The 13,711-nt window shown below is 42.0% G+C and overlaps 1 long non-coding RNA gene across 1 annotated transcript; it reads right to left on the minus strand.

Moving 5' to 3' along the window:
• Positions 1 to 10,495: 10,495 nt before the first annotated feature.
• LOC134487527 (uncharacterized) lies at positions 10,496 to 13,623 on the minus strand. The gene is made up of 3 exons (XR_010066865.1): positions 13,564 to 13,623; positions 11,714 to 11,797; positions 10,496 to 11,162 (listed from the first exon to the last, which is right to left on the minus strand). It is a non-coding gene; the product is annotated as an uncharacterized LOC134487527 (long non-coding RNA).
• Positions 13,624 to 13,711: the final 88 nt, after the last annotated feature.

Genomic DNA, 13,711 nt, shown 5'->3' on the forward strand with positions numbered 1-13,711 from the left:
TGTGATTTGGGTTGTAAAAGACTTCTTCTCAAAACAAGCCCATTTCATTCCATGTGCTTCCATTCCCTCCACACAGCAGCTAGCCCGCCTCTTCTTTGTACACATGTACAGAATCCACGGGAGCCCCTCCCGTTTGGTGACTGACAGAGGCACACAATTTACTTCACAATTTTGGCGGGCTTTTATGAAATTGGTGGGCACTAAGCAAGCACTGCCCACTGCATCGCATCCTGAGACTGACGGATCTACAGAGGTGCTTAATTCCACACTGGAGCAATATCTGCGTGCTTTTGTGAACTATCAACAAGATAATTGGGTCCATCTCCTACCATTTGCTGAAGTCGCCTACAACAATGCAGTGCATCAGAGCACTGGTCAGGTGCCGTTTCGCACTGTCTTGGGTCGGGACTTTGTGCCCATCCCAGAGCTGCTGCAACCAACATCTCCTCCTTCTTCCCCTGCAGACTGGGCAGCACATCTGGGAGACTCCTGGCCTAAGATCAAACAAGCTCTCGCCGATGCCCAAGCTGCTTACAAACGCCATGCTGGCACCAAACGGGCACCTCAGCCACCCTTCAAAGTTGGGGATAAAGTTTACCTCTCCACAAAGTTCATCAAATCCCCTCAGCCTTCCAAGAAGCTTGCCCCTAAGTTCATCGGGCCATTCCCCATTGTGGCTCTTATCAATCCTGTTACTGTCAAACTAGAGCTACCTCACAATTTACAACGTTTGCACCGTTTTCCATTGCAGCTTGCTCAAACCGGCCCATTCCTCCGCTCACTGGCATCCCCAGCCTCCTCCACCTCCGCCAGTCATGATTGATGGCCAACATCATTTTGAAATCAAAGAGGTCATCAACCCACGCAAGCTTCGCAACTCCCTGCAATACCTAGTTCGCTGGAAGCACTTCCCCCACCCCGAGTGGGTGCCTGCTCGACACGTCAATGCTCCTGATTTAGTTTGCCGCTTTCACCTTGCTTATCCTTCCAAGCCTGCGGCTTGACTGTGCCTTTCACCATTATTAACTTTGCTTTGCTTTCTTTTGGGGGGGGCGGTATGTCATGTTCACCGTTGCAATGTTTGATTTACATCATAACGTTTCGCCTGCCATGGTGCTGACGTGCGTTCCAGTTGGGAGGGAGCTGCTGAGAGATCTTGTACCAGGCTGTCTGTTTTCTTGGGGATGGAATGTGTTTGGGTTATCGTTGGTATTCAAGGTCTTTTTACCCATTGATCAGCTGAACTCATTAGGGGCACCTGGGATGGGGAACTTGAAACGGTTGTACGGGGGGAGGGCTTACATTCGCACCGAGGGTTTTTAGTTTGTATTTGGCACGCTTCTGCTCATTCTCAGCTTTCTTTGTACTTGCACACTATTCTTAAATAAACCAGATTTGATTCAAGCTATCGCTTGTGAGCCTGAGTGTGTTTAGGATAGGCAACCATTACAAGATGCTAGTTAGACAAATGCACAACAAAACTGCATGGCTACAAACAGAACATTTCTATAACCAGGAATGAATGGACACACACACACACACACACTTTGCAAAATGAGCATGTTTCTTTCATCTTGCAGTCTGTACTATACTGTTATGACAATGACAATGCTGTTCTGTCTTTTGACTGCTTGGGCAAATGTAGTTTTAAACAAGGATCTTCATCTGATTTTCCTGCTATCAGGGGAATTGTTGCAGGTTCTGCTAGAGAGGAAGGGAAAAATTATAGAGTTGTGTGCTACTAAGGGCACTTCTATACCACCAAATTTTCACCCAGCAAAAACTGTGAAATAGTTTATAGCAGACCTGCCAGTGTTTTCCCCATCATCCTTGTACTACTTGAGAACACTTTGTGTTCCATTATTGATCAGCCACATAGTGTCCTCAAGTCCTGCCCCAATCCCCAGCACTGTGTTATCTTTGGTATTTTTCTTACAAAAGGTCTTATATGCAGCGTTAGCACATGCTACAGAGAAGGCCTCCAGTAACAGACTAGGACCTTGATATTTTCAGTTCCTTTCTCAAGGAAACAAAGCAATAAATGTCCTTGTCTATTAGTACTGGCCATGCATTCATGATAGACAGGTGTTCTCTTTGATTTGTTTATCAGCTCCAAATAGTGCCACTTGTTATGGTCTGCATTCTTCAGCCTTTATCTTTGCCCCTCTCTTGGTCAGCCAGACTCAGAGAACACCTAGAGGTACAGAATAAAAAAAATACTGTAAAATATTTATGTCACTTTCATAACTCAGCACATACAAAATGGAGAACGGATAAGTTGTAGCGATGCTCGCCAGATGATAATGGCAGCACTTGCTTGTGGTGAGGCTGGAGGCAAGTGATACAAGAAGCAGAGAAGATGGGATAAGAATTCCTACCAATTGGAAACTGCCCATTCCCCAGGCTGTAGCATCTCAAAAAGTAAACTGAAAAAATTCTGATCCATGGTGCGCCACAGATCCCTCAAAAATAAACCAGCTCACCTACTTGATGTTGGAAAACAGCATAGTGGCTCCAATTGTGTAATAGAATCCTGTGATGTGATAACAGCCTATCTCCTCCAATAGTGCAACAAATTCCCTGGTTTGGTATGTAGGTTCATTACATGCCTAATTATTTTGTTCTTCTCTTTTCAAATTTCTGTAGCCTGTAAGCATGCACCTAGAATCCTGGTAGTTTTGTTACTACAGGGCCAAGCTCCTATAGCTGATTTATTATTATATTGACTGGATAATGTATGCATCTGATATCCATACAGGGTTACCAGGCACAGAACATTTATTAGTGGAGTCTTTAAAAAAAGCTAGACATCTTGCTTGTAGTAAGCGGGGAGGAAGTAAGACCCACAGCATCTCCATTAATTCTCTTCAATCCCCTTTCCCTGAATCAAAAGATAGCTGCAGTTTCAGGTGCCTCAGTGTTGGCAGAGGTGACATTATAGGAACACATTCACACCTCAAAACTTGTCCATCACTGAAGCTGATGCTCCCTTGCTTGCTCTTGAATTTCAGAAGGTAGAGCTTCCACTTTTTCACGCTTAGCAACATAGCACTATTTATTTATTTAATCTATTCAATCTTGTCCAATTCTCAGAGACTGCCTGGACAAGTCCCTGCATTTCTTGGCAAGGTTTCTTGGAAGTGGTTTGCTATTGCCTCCTTCCTAGGGCTCAGAAAAAGTGACTGGCCCAAGGTCACCCAGCTGGCTTTGTGCCTAAGGCAGGGCTAGAACTCACGGTCTCCTGGTTTCTAGTCTGGTGCTTTAACCACTACACCAAACTGGCTCTCATGTACAATTCATAATTGTACTTACAACTGCTGTAAACAAGATAGAATGACTTTTCTTTGTATCTTTTTTGTTTCTTTTCTATTTTTCCTTTACTTTTTCTTTCTTCCTTGCACTTTTAGCTTTCTCTTTGATTTCTTTCCTTTTCTTTTTTCTTCCTTACTCTATATTAGTTTGTATTAGTTTTTACCTTTGTTTTTAAAACTTTTAATAAAATTATATTTTAAAAAAACCTTTGCAGCCTAGTACGGTCACCATTATACAATACCTAAACCCTCTACTATCATATGAAACCTGAAGTGGTAGGGAAATTAAAACACACATACGCTTGAGAATATCGTATTTTTGACATGCTGGGGTGGGGGAAGTTAGAAATCTTTAGGTTTGTGTATAACTTGGCTCAGCATCTCCAAAAGGTGAGGACTAAAACTGGGTTGTAGCATATCCTGCACTTCTCCTATTTTAGTACACTGTATCATATGTGAGACTTCCAGCAGTGAAAATACAGCCATTCCCCCTTCCAGATCTTTGACAGTCACCATGTGCATCACAGAAAGAGACAAGAAACTTCTTAATTGATACATTTAATGTCCAAAAGGCGCAAGGTCAGCTAGTCAATTTAGGAACACATGACTAATAAATGGAAGGACAAAAGCTGTTCCAGAACCTCTCTGCAGGACTCAAAGTGGCTCCCCTTTGGAATGCTTCAAAGCAGCTCAGCTGTAACTTTCCAGTACATTGGCTGGAGCAGTAACATAATTATCTACCCTGACCAAAAACAATAGGCTTCCTAGCTTCTAAAACTATGGATTTTGCCTGGAGTCACTTTTCACACCTTAATTCATTTTCACAGGGATGATCTGTTCATATAATTCTTCCATAACAATAGGCCAGTTGAAACATCTAACACTGAAAGTCAGTTCAATAATAGGAGAATCCTGTAGTTAACATGGATTAAAATTCTGTATCTCTAATATATAAAACACAAATACACACAGCCTAAACATAATTTTTCAGTAACTTCCACATACTAAGCCTGCCCTGTTGTGAGACTTCTTTGCTGTACAGGTAGTTTTTGACATGGCCCATTGCTGAAAATGAGGCTGTTGCTCCCCTATAGTGATAGCAAAATAGCAAGTGTACAAAAATCCATAAAGCAGAAATTTTAGGAGGGGAGGGAAATAAAGCCAGAGCAATCCCCAATCCTTGTCTTTAACATTCCCTATATACAGTACTATAAATACAGTAAGGGCAACACCATTTGCCCACATTGTGTGTGTCACAGCCAAATTGGGCAGCAAATTTTATGCTGGTTGTTTACTGGTGGCACAAGGCCTGGTGATACCACTTTAATCCAGCCATGGGGAGGAACCCCGAGTGCTCTAATTTTCAAAAGCTGATAAATGATAGTTGGTAGCTGTATTTGCATATCAGTGGCCTTAGAAAAAAGTTGGGAAGGCCAAAGATGAGTGGAGATCATTTATCTTTTTTTTCCTCCACATACAAACTGTGCATGAAATGAGAAAAGGAGAGTTGACTCAGCTCTATAAGAAATTTTCCTCCAAGATCTGCTCAGAAGCAGAAATTTGTTAGACTGTTGATGCTATGAACCCCAATTTTATGCTTACCCTGAATATATCAATAAATAAAAGCCCGAACACTGTAAGATCTCCAGTTAAGGAAATTAAATACTAAACAAGTGCTGGCAGGCCTGAAACTTTATATTGCTTGGAACTAGAGCAGATTCACGTATCAATGTAAAACAAAGCTGCCTTTGAGCTGAGCTCAGTTCCTGGTGATTTACACAGAGCTATCTATCTTTCTGGGGATGCGGTGGCACTGCAGGTTAAACCGCTGAGCTGCTGAGCTTGCTGATTGGAAGGTCGGCGGTTCGAATCTGCATTATGGGGTGAGCTCCCATTGCTAGTCTCAGCTCCTGCCAACCTAGCAGTTCAAAAACATGCAAATGTGGGTAGATTAATAGGTACCGCTTCGGCGGGCAGGTAACGGTGCTCCGTGTAGTCATGCCGGCCACATGACCACGGAAGTGTCTATGGACAAACGCCGGCTCTTCGGCTTTGAAACAAAGATGAGCACCTCCCCCTAGAGTCGGACACGACTGGACTTAATGTCAAGGGAAACCTTTACCTATCTATCTTTCTATCTGTCTGTCTGTCTGTCTCTATTAAATTTGTATGGTCACCTATCTATCTGAACTCTGGGCAGCGAACATACCATATGAAACATCACCAATAGAACAAATGAACAACAACAAAATTAAAAACACAAAACTCCTACATCAGGCATCTATGACAGAGCTCCCAAACTAACAGTCTGGCCCCAACAGGCTAGTAAGGTTGGGTCTGTCTGTATCTGGGGGGGCGGGGTAGCTGTTCCATAGGGTAGGTGCCATGGCAGAGAAGGCCCACTTCCTAGGCCCCACCAGGTGACATTGCCTCATTGAGGGGACCCGGAGCATGCTCACTCTGCCAGATCTGGTGGGACGGACTGAAATCACTGGGGAAAAGCAGTCCCACAAGTAAACTGGCCCCATGCCATATAGGGCTTTAAAGATGACAACCAGCACTTTGAATTGCACCTGGAAGCCTGCTGGAGCCAGCGCAGCTCAAGTAGCAATGTGTTATGTGGGCATACCATGGCGTACCCAATACTGCACATGCCATCACATTCTGGGCTAGCTGAAGCTTCCAAATGCTTTTTGAGAGAAACCCCATGTAGATGGCATTGCTATAGTCCAATCAGGATGTGACTAAAGCATGAGTGACTGTAAGTGCCTCCTGATCCAGGAATGGACACAACTGGTACATAAGATATATTTGTGCGAAGGGCCTCCTGGCCAAAGCTGCCACCTGCTCTTCAAGCAGGAACCATGAGTCCAGGAAGTGCCCTGGACTGCACGCCAACTCTGCCTGGGGGAGTGTAATCCCATTTAGAGTTAATGATGGAAAATCACCAGATACAGGTGGCCCTAACACCCACAGCCACACAGTCTTGTCAGGGGTGAATCAAACCTGATTCCTCCCAGTCCAGATCCACATAGTATTCAGGCACTGGGAAAGTGCATTGACAGCATTACTTGGACAGCCCAGGGCAGAGATGTACAACTGAGTGTTATCAGCACACTGATTAAACATTATTTTGTGCTGACAGGTAACCTCACCTAATGGTTTCATGTAGATGTTAAATAGGAATGGGAAGAGAGTCAAGCCCTGTGACACCCCACATAGCAGAGGCCTGGGGCTGTACCTCTTTCCCCTACCAACAGCAACTAGAACTGGCCATGGAGAAAGGAGCAGAAGAACTGTGCTTTTCACTCCCAACCCACTCAACTTGGAGACTGGACATATATTGTCCAATACAACTGGGTTCATCAATAGCTTCCTGAGCAGGGGGCGGACCACTGCCTCCTTCAAGGCAGGTGGAACAACCCCCTCAAGCAGAAAGGCATTTACCACCATTTGACCTAAAGAGTGTAGTGGGGCATGGATCTAACACACTCCACATTCCAAGGACCTTGTCCATTCCTCGGAGTAACCAGACTGAACTCAGCCCAGATAATTGAACAAGACTGTGCCCCAGTCATCTCCACAGGACTAGCACAGCTAGAACCCAACTCCAAGCCGATCTGAGCAACTTTATCCATCAGATGCTACCTGATCAGGTGTAACAACACCCTCACAACATCCCTAAAAAGGATCCTGAGTCCTCCTTACCCTTTCTTTCCGGATCACCGGAAACATGGTCTCTGGGCAGTTATCTGTGGACACAGTAAGGGCAGAGATATAAGCATATTCTGAGCATAATATGCAGATAGTTTGTCATTATTTTTTCTGGAATAACATTTTGACTTCCTAGTCTAGAAGACAATTCTGGGCTTCACTCTATCAAGCCAAACACATCTGACTTTCTAAGTCAAGTTAGGTGAGTCGGATGCTACCACCCAAGTAGGCAACAATAAACTACCCAACCACAAAGAACTCCACATTATTTGCAACAGGGCTGTGCAGTGCTTCTGATTCAAAAACAAAAAGATGCCTTGGATCTCATTAAGGGATTGAGCAGCAATCCTGAGAAAAGATGCTTCTGGTTTAAGGAGTTGCAGATAGGTGGTATGTGGATGCTCCCACAACCTTCAAAGTACATTTCTGCCTTCAATATGAAGTGCTGCATAACCCTATCTTCACTGTGAGAACTGCCTGTTTGGATTCTTATGATAAGTCTGTGAGTTCTAGTCCCGCCTTAGGCATGAAAACCAGCTGGGCGACCTTGGGCCAGTCACTCTCTCTCAGCCCAACTCTCCTAACAGGGTTGTTGTTGTGGGGAAAAGAGGAGGAGGAAGGAGTATTAGGTATGTTCGCCGCCTTGAGTTATTTATAAAAATAATAAAGGTGGGATAAAAATAAATATATGTAATTGAAGGCAGGTTACCTACCTGCTGTTGTCACAAAAAAGAATTGTATTGTGTGATACTTAATGGTACTGGTAGGCCTGGGCAAAGCCCTGAGGTGATCTGCTTCACTGAAGTTTCACCCAAAGCACCCCTTTGAATGTCCTCTGTATAGCAACATAGCCCCACCCTTCCTTCTGAAAGCAAAGGAGCTGTGTTTTGCTTCACCTCTCAAGCTTCTTACAACACTCTGGAAGAGACATCTCTGTGGAGTCCTTGGTGTTCTCTGGGCCTTGTTCTCTGCTTGCACAGAAGCCAGAGCAAGATGATTTTAGCCTTATGGAACAGCATCAAACTAGCCAATCTGTTGGTGTTCTTAAGGATATGAAGAATGATGCCGCAGTGTCAGAAATGAGTAATTCATCTGCTGAAAGAACACGTGTCATCTCATGAGAATCCTATCATCTACCCAGCACAATGAGGCACTATGACTATTGGGAACCGATGGTGATAAATACCATCCACAAGGTGGGCTAAGTATTGGTGACTCCAATCCCATTATTTTTATAATGCTTCCTTTCTCATCAAAATTAAAGACACCTTAAGGTCGAGCTTGATTTCTGGTGACAACATGGGCATCTCTAATCCTTGCTTTGGCATTCTTTTACTTCCCAGTTTAGTCTACAACCCTGTAATTCCCTGGTATTCTAACCAGAACCAACCTTGATTAGCTTCTATGTCCAAATACATGGTTTAAATATTAATAGGCATTTTAAGAAGGTTGATAAGGAATACTGTTTCTTTAGGACAATTGTAAGTAATCATCTAGCAAACAGGAGAGAATAAGTTAAATTCTTGGCTTTTTACCAAGTAGTTCATTACACATTTTTTTTGTTCAAACTCTTTAGAAGTTTCTGAATGTTTTTGTTTCTCTTTAAGAAACTTGAATGCTTCAGGAATTGTTTTATATTTCAGCAAACAACATTACACTGGGGATCAGTGTTTATTTTATTAGATTTATATCCTACCTTTTAAAGACAAGCTCAGTTTGGAATACACAGTGCTCCTTCCAACTTCTCCCCCACTAGAATGACCCTGTGAGGTAGTATGGGCTAACAGTGGGATGCAGGCTTTCATGGGCCTGTATCGGTTGGGCAGTGTTGGACTTCAGGGGTTAGTGACTGTGGTCTAGACAATAGATTTCCTGACTTTTAACTGGCTGGCATCTTCAGAGGCAAGATGGTCTGCTATGCAGGTTGGTCTCTGATTCTTTGTACCCAACCCTGATTAGTCACCAAATGAACACCATCAAAATGACTAATCAGGATCAGGCACAAAGAACCAATCAGAGATCAGCCCTCACCAACCTGCACCAATCAGAAAACAGCTCAACTGAAAACCAATCAGCAGTCAAGAGACCTGGCTATAAAGATAGAAGCCCAGTCAGTCCCTGCATAGCAGACCACCTTGTCTCTGAAGATGCCAGCCACAGTTGCCAGTGAAACATCAGGAAATCTATTGTTTAGACCATGGGGGTCCAACCTTTTGGCTTCCCTGGGCCACACTGAGTGAAGAGGAATTGTCTTGGGCCACACATAAAATACAAAATATAGTTAATGTATATAAGTAATAAAACTTCATTTTTTAATATTTTTATTATAAATTTTTTAAAAAGAGGGCAACATAAAACTAGTGGGATATTTCACCGTGTTTTGCATCAATGGCTGGTTCAATGAAAGTGGTTGCAATTCTCAGTGAGTTCTCAAGGTGCTCATCAGAAATCTTAATTCTAATTTTACTCTCCGTGTGCTTCATCCTTGAAAACAGTTGCTCACAAATGTATGTGCTGCCAAAAAGTGATGTCGTGAATAAGGCGTGATTGTGAAGTGAGGGATATTTTTCTCTGGAAAGATAGGTCTTACAAAAGTCCCGTAGAGAGACATGATCAAATTTTTCTTTGAGTTGAATGTCTGATTGCAACTCTATGCATTCCATTTGAAAATTTGGAGGTAATGTAGTTATATTTTCGACTCCATTTTCAGTTGACATAACAAAATATTGATTTTTCCAGAAATCTTGAAACCTGTTCTCAAATTCCTGTCTCAAACTGAAAAGCAAGGCTGCATATTTATCACTGTTCACAGGACTGTGTTTAGCCAACGTATTAAAATATATAAAATTATTTTCCATAACTTGAGCTTGCCATACTTTTCATTTCAAACGCTGTTATGGTTTGAAACATTGTAGTGGTAAGTTGGTTTTCACCTTGAAGACGCATGTTTAACTCATTTAAATGAGTGGTCAAATCCACCAAAAATGCTAAATCTGTGAGCCATTTTTCATCTTCAAGTTCTGGCACAAATTTTCTTTTTGATTCCATAAACGACTTGATTTCATTTTGCAAATCATAAAATCTTTTCAGCATTTTACCCCAACTTAGCCACCGTACTTCAGAAAAGTAAATGATGTCCCCATAATCAGCATCAATACTTTTAAGGAACTCCTGGAAGTGGCAATGATTCAATCCCTTGGCCCTTATGAAATTCACTGCTTTTATGACAATTTGCATGACATTATCCATCTTTAAAGCTTTCGCACTTAAATTTTCTTGATGTAGAATGCAGTGATACTTCATCAAACGTGAGTTGCCAGCAGCACTTGCATCATCTTCTATCAATTTTGTAAATCCCTCATTTTACCAACCATCACCAGGGCGCCATCAGTAGATATACTAGATATGTTGACAATGGTTAAAGAAAATCACTTTAATGTCATTTTTACTGCTTTGTACAAATCAAGAGATTTAGCTGTGTCTTTTAATGGCACCAAAGAAGCCATTTCTTCAGTGACATTATATTTGTTATCAATACCTCTAATAAAAATGGCAAGTTGAGCTGTATCTGTAGCAACAGTACTTTCATCCATCGCCAAAGCATACAATTTGAAATTAGCACTTTACTCTTCAAACTTTTCAATATTTCTTCAATTCGCCCGGCTATAGTCTGGTGAGACAAACTGATTTTAGAAAAATCACTTTTTTTATCAGGACAAATTGTATCTGCCACGCTTTCCATACATTGCTTAATAAACTCACCATCAGTAAATGGTTTTGAATTTTTTGCAGTTAGATTTGCTACCAAATAACTAGTTTTTATAATAGAGTCCTTTTGAGTTGTGACTTTTTAAAAATTGCTGAGACAGATTTTTTTTCAGTTCCGCTAATTTGTCTTTACAACAAATTCCTTGATACGCTTTGAATTTGGCAGCATGTTTTTCTGTATAATGCCATTTCAAATTGTAGTCTTTGAAAACTTTCCCTACAAATTAAGCATAGTGCCTTAGTATTTCTCTCGACAAAAAAAGTACTCATCTGTCCATTTTTTGTTGAATACTCTTCCTTCATCCATGATTTTTCTTTTTCTTTCCTTTTTTGGGTTCTGTTTTCTGTCGAAGTGACATTGAAGCCATGCTGGAATAAATTTATTTAGGAATAAATATTGTATATTTTTTAAGAAATAACACAACAAGCCCATCATAAATTGTTAGGTAAACATATAAACAAAGTTTAATAATCAAGTAAGAAAACTTACATGTCTACTTAATAATAACAATAAATCTGTCATCACAGAACATGTGTAGGTAGGTTGAAATATTATATGTAACGCCAAGTTGCCACAAGCTGCCATGTGTAGCTGGCAGCAGCGGCATTAGCACTGCACCCTCCTCTACACAGCGTTCCATTGTTTCTACCTACGCAGTCCATGCGCGAGCACCGTGCAATCGAGTCATGAAAAAAATTGCAAAATAATGATAAAAGTTTACAATTTTGGGAGCCACATTACTAGCTGTTCAGGGCCACGGGTTGGACACGCCTGGTTTATACCATGGTCACTAAATCCTGAAGCCCAACACACCAATGAACTTTGGTGGCTAAGGTTACACTAAAAATTGGGTCTAATCTCTCCTAGTCCAGCATCTCTACCACTACACTACACTAGTACTCTGTCTCCTCCATCTTACCAGTGGAACCCCTTGCAGGATCTGAAGCCTTCTGTGGGTAAAGGAGCTGTTCCGTCCATGGAAAGCAAATTCAGAATTCAACCCCTAGCCAAGAGAAAAAGGGATCACATCATTTTCTAACATGGTTTTCCTCTCTTCAGCTCTAAATGCAATTCTGATTGTTTTCTTAACACCACAACTGACCTTAAAAAGCTTTGAAATATTTTACTTCATGATAGCTGAACCTTAGAATATCAATGGTCACAATATAAAGGTAAAATCTCCTTCTAGTCAGTGTAGCATAGTGCTAACGTGTTGGACTGGCATCACAGAGACTCAGGTTCTCGTCCACCCTCAGCCACAGAAGCTCACTGCATAACTTTGGTCCAGTGACTTTCAGGACAACTCACCTCACAGGACTGCAGTATGGATAAGCTGGAGGAGTGAATGTTGTAACACCTTAAGCTCCTAAATGAAAAGCCTTCTATAAATCTAACAAATAAGCTGAACTGGTCTTTTTTTTTTCCATAGAGACATCCATGTAGTTTACTTGGCAGCAATACAAAAGTGGTTTGCCACTGCCATCTTCTGGAATGTTTAACTTCTCAGTCTAGCTTATAGCCTTGGTGTTCACTGAAGGTCTCCTACTGAAGATAATCAGGCCTAGCCCTGTCTGGCTTCTGAGCCCAGAAAAGACTAATCAGATGCTAACACCAGCTGAGATAGTTACAATATTACCATTGATTGTAACAATATTAAACTACATCTTAAGCTTAGTATTAAATGTATAAACCTAGTTCCAGACTCCCATCACCACCAAGCACTTATTAAGAAGAGATTAGAAATTTCTGGTTTTATTTTCAATGAATCATACTTCCTCTTCATATCTAAGAGTGAACATACTATGACTGTGGTTTATTGAAATAAGCCGTAACATAATTGAAAATTAAACAAAACTTCACTTGTTGCAATGAACCATAGTTAGCCATTCCTACCACAAGACCAAGACAAAGAAACAAGTTTTCTATCTCTCCTTCATAACTGTATCAGAAGAACAGAAAACCCAAAACTCAGACTGTTATATGTTAAGTGCAAACCAGGAAGGCCAGAAAATAGTCTTTGTTACTGCCTATTTATTGATACATCAGAGACACTTTCACATGGAAAAGAAAATGTGAAAATACAGTAATTCCATAGTTTGGAGCATGTTACAAATAAAAATAAGGTCAGTCACTCTTATCAAGATGTCTGAAGAGCCAGTTTGGTCTAGTGGTGAAGGACCTGGCAAAGAAACCAGGAGACAGAGTTCTAGTCCCCCCTGAGGCCAGAAAGCCGGCTGGGTGACCTTGGGCCACTCCCTCTCTCTCAGCCCAACCCACCTCACAGGGTTGTTGTTGTGGGGAAAATAGAAGAAGGAAGGAGTATCGGGTATGTTCACCACCTTGAGTTATACATAAAAAGGCAGGATAAAAATATAACAATAATTTCTACTTCAACATATATGCATGGTAAAAAGTGAATGAATTCATGGTAGATAAAACACAAAAAGCCAGACCAAAGTGACAGCCTTGAGTTTCAACCTCTAGCGACTACCCTGACACATCCACGCAATTGCAGCAGAACGAGCATAGCTCCCTATTCCGTTCTTCATGGATGTATCGTGATCCCCCGTCTAGCGTACACGCAGCACTAAGACCAATCCGGCCCGACGCTGCGTAGCTTCTAAGCGCAGGGCAGACCACAGCAAAAGCACCCAGCCTCAACACGTACAGCTACAGTCCAGCCCTCAAGAAAACCGCAAAGCGACTTCTCCCCTCCCCGGACAAAGGCAACCAAACATTCAGAGCTAACAACCCAAACACACGAGAGACCTGCCACTCCGGCCGCCTTTATGAGAAGCTCGGTCACGTGACGTACAGGGCTACTTTTTTTCCGGGAAAGGGTGGGCGCGTGCCTGCGTGCTCGCGTATGGCGTGAGTAACGGAAGTGACGTTTGTCTAAAAAGTCGGTCGAAGATTC

Source organism: Candoia aspera, chromosome 1 (genome assembly GCF_035149785.1).
Source record: "Candoia aspera isolate rCanAsp1 chromosome 1, rCanAsp1.hap2, whole genome shotgun sequence".
Taxonomy (NCBI): domain Eukaryota; kingdom Metazoa; phylum Chordata; class Lepidosauria; order Squamata; family Boidae; genus Candoia; species Candoia aspera.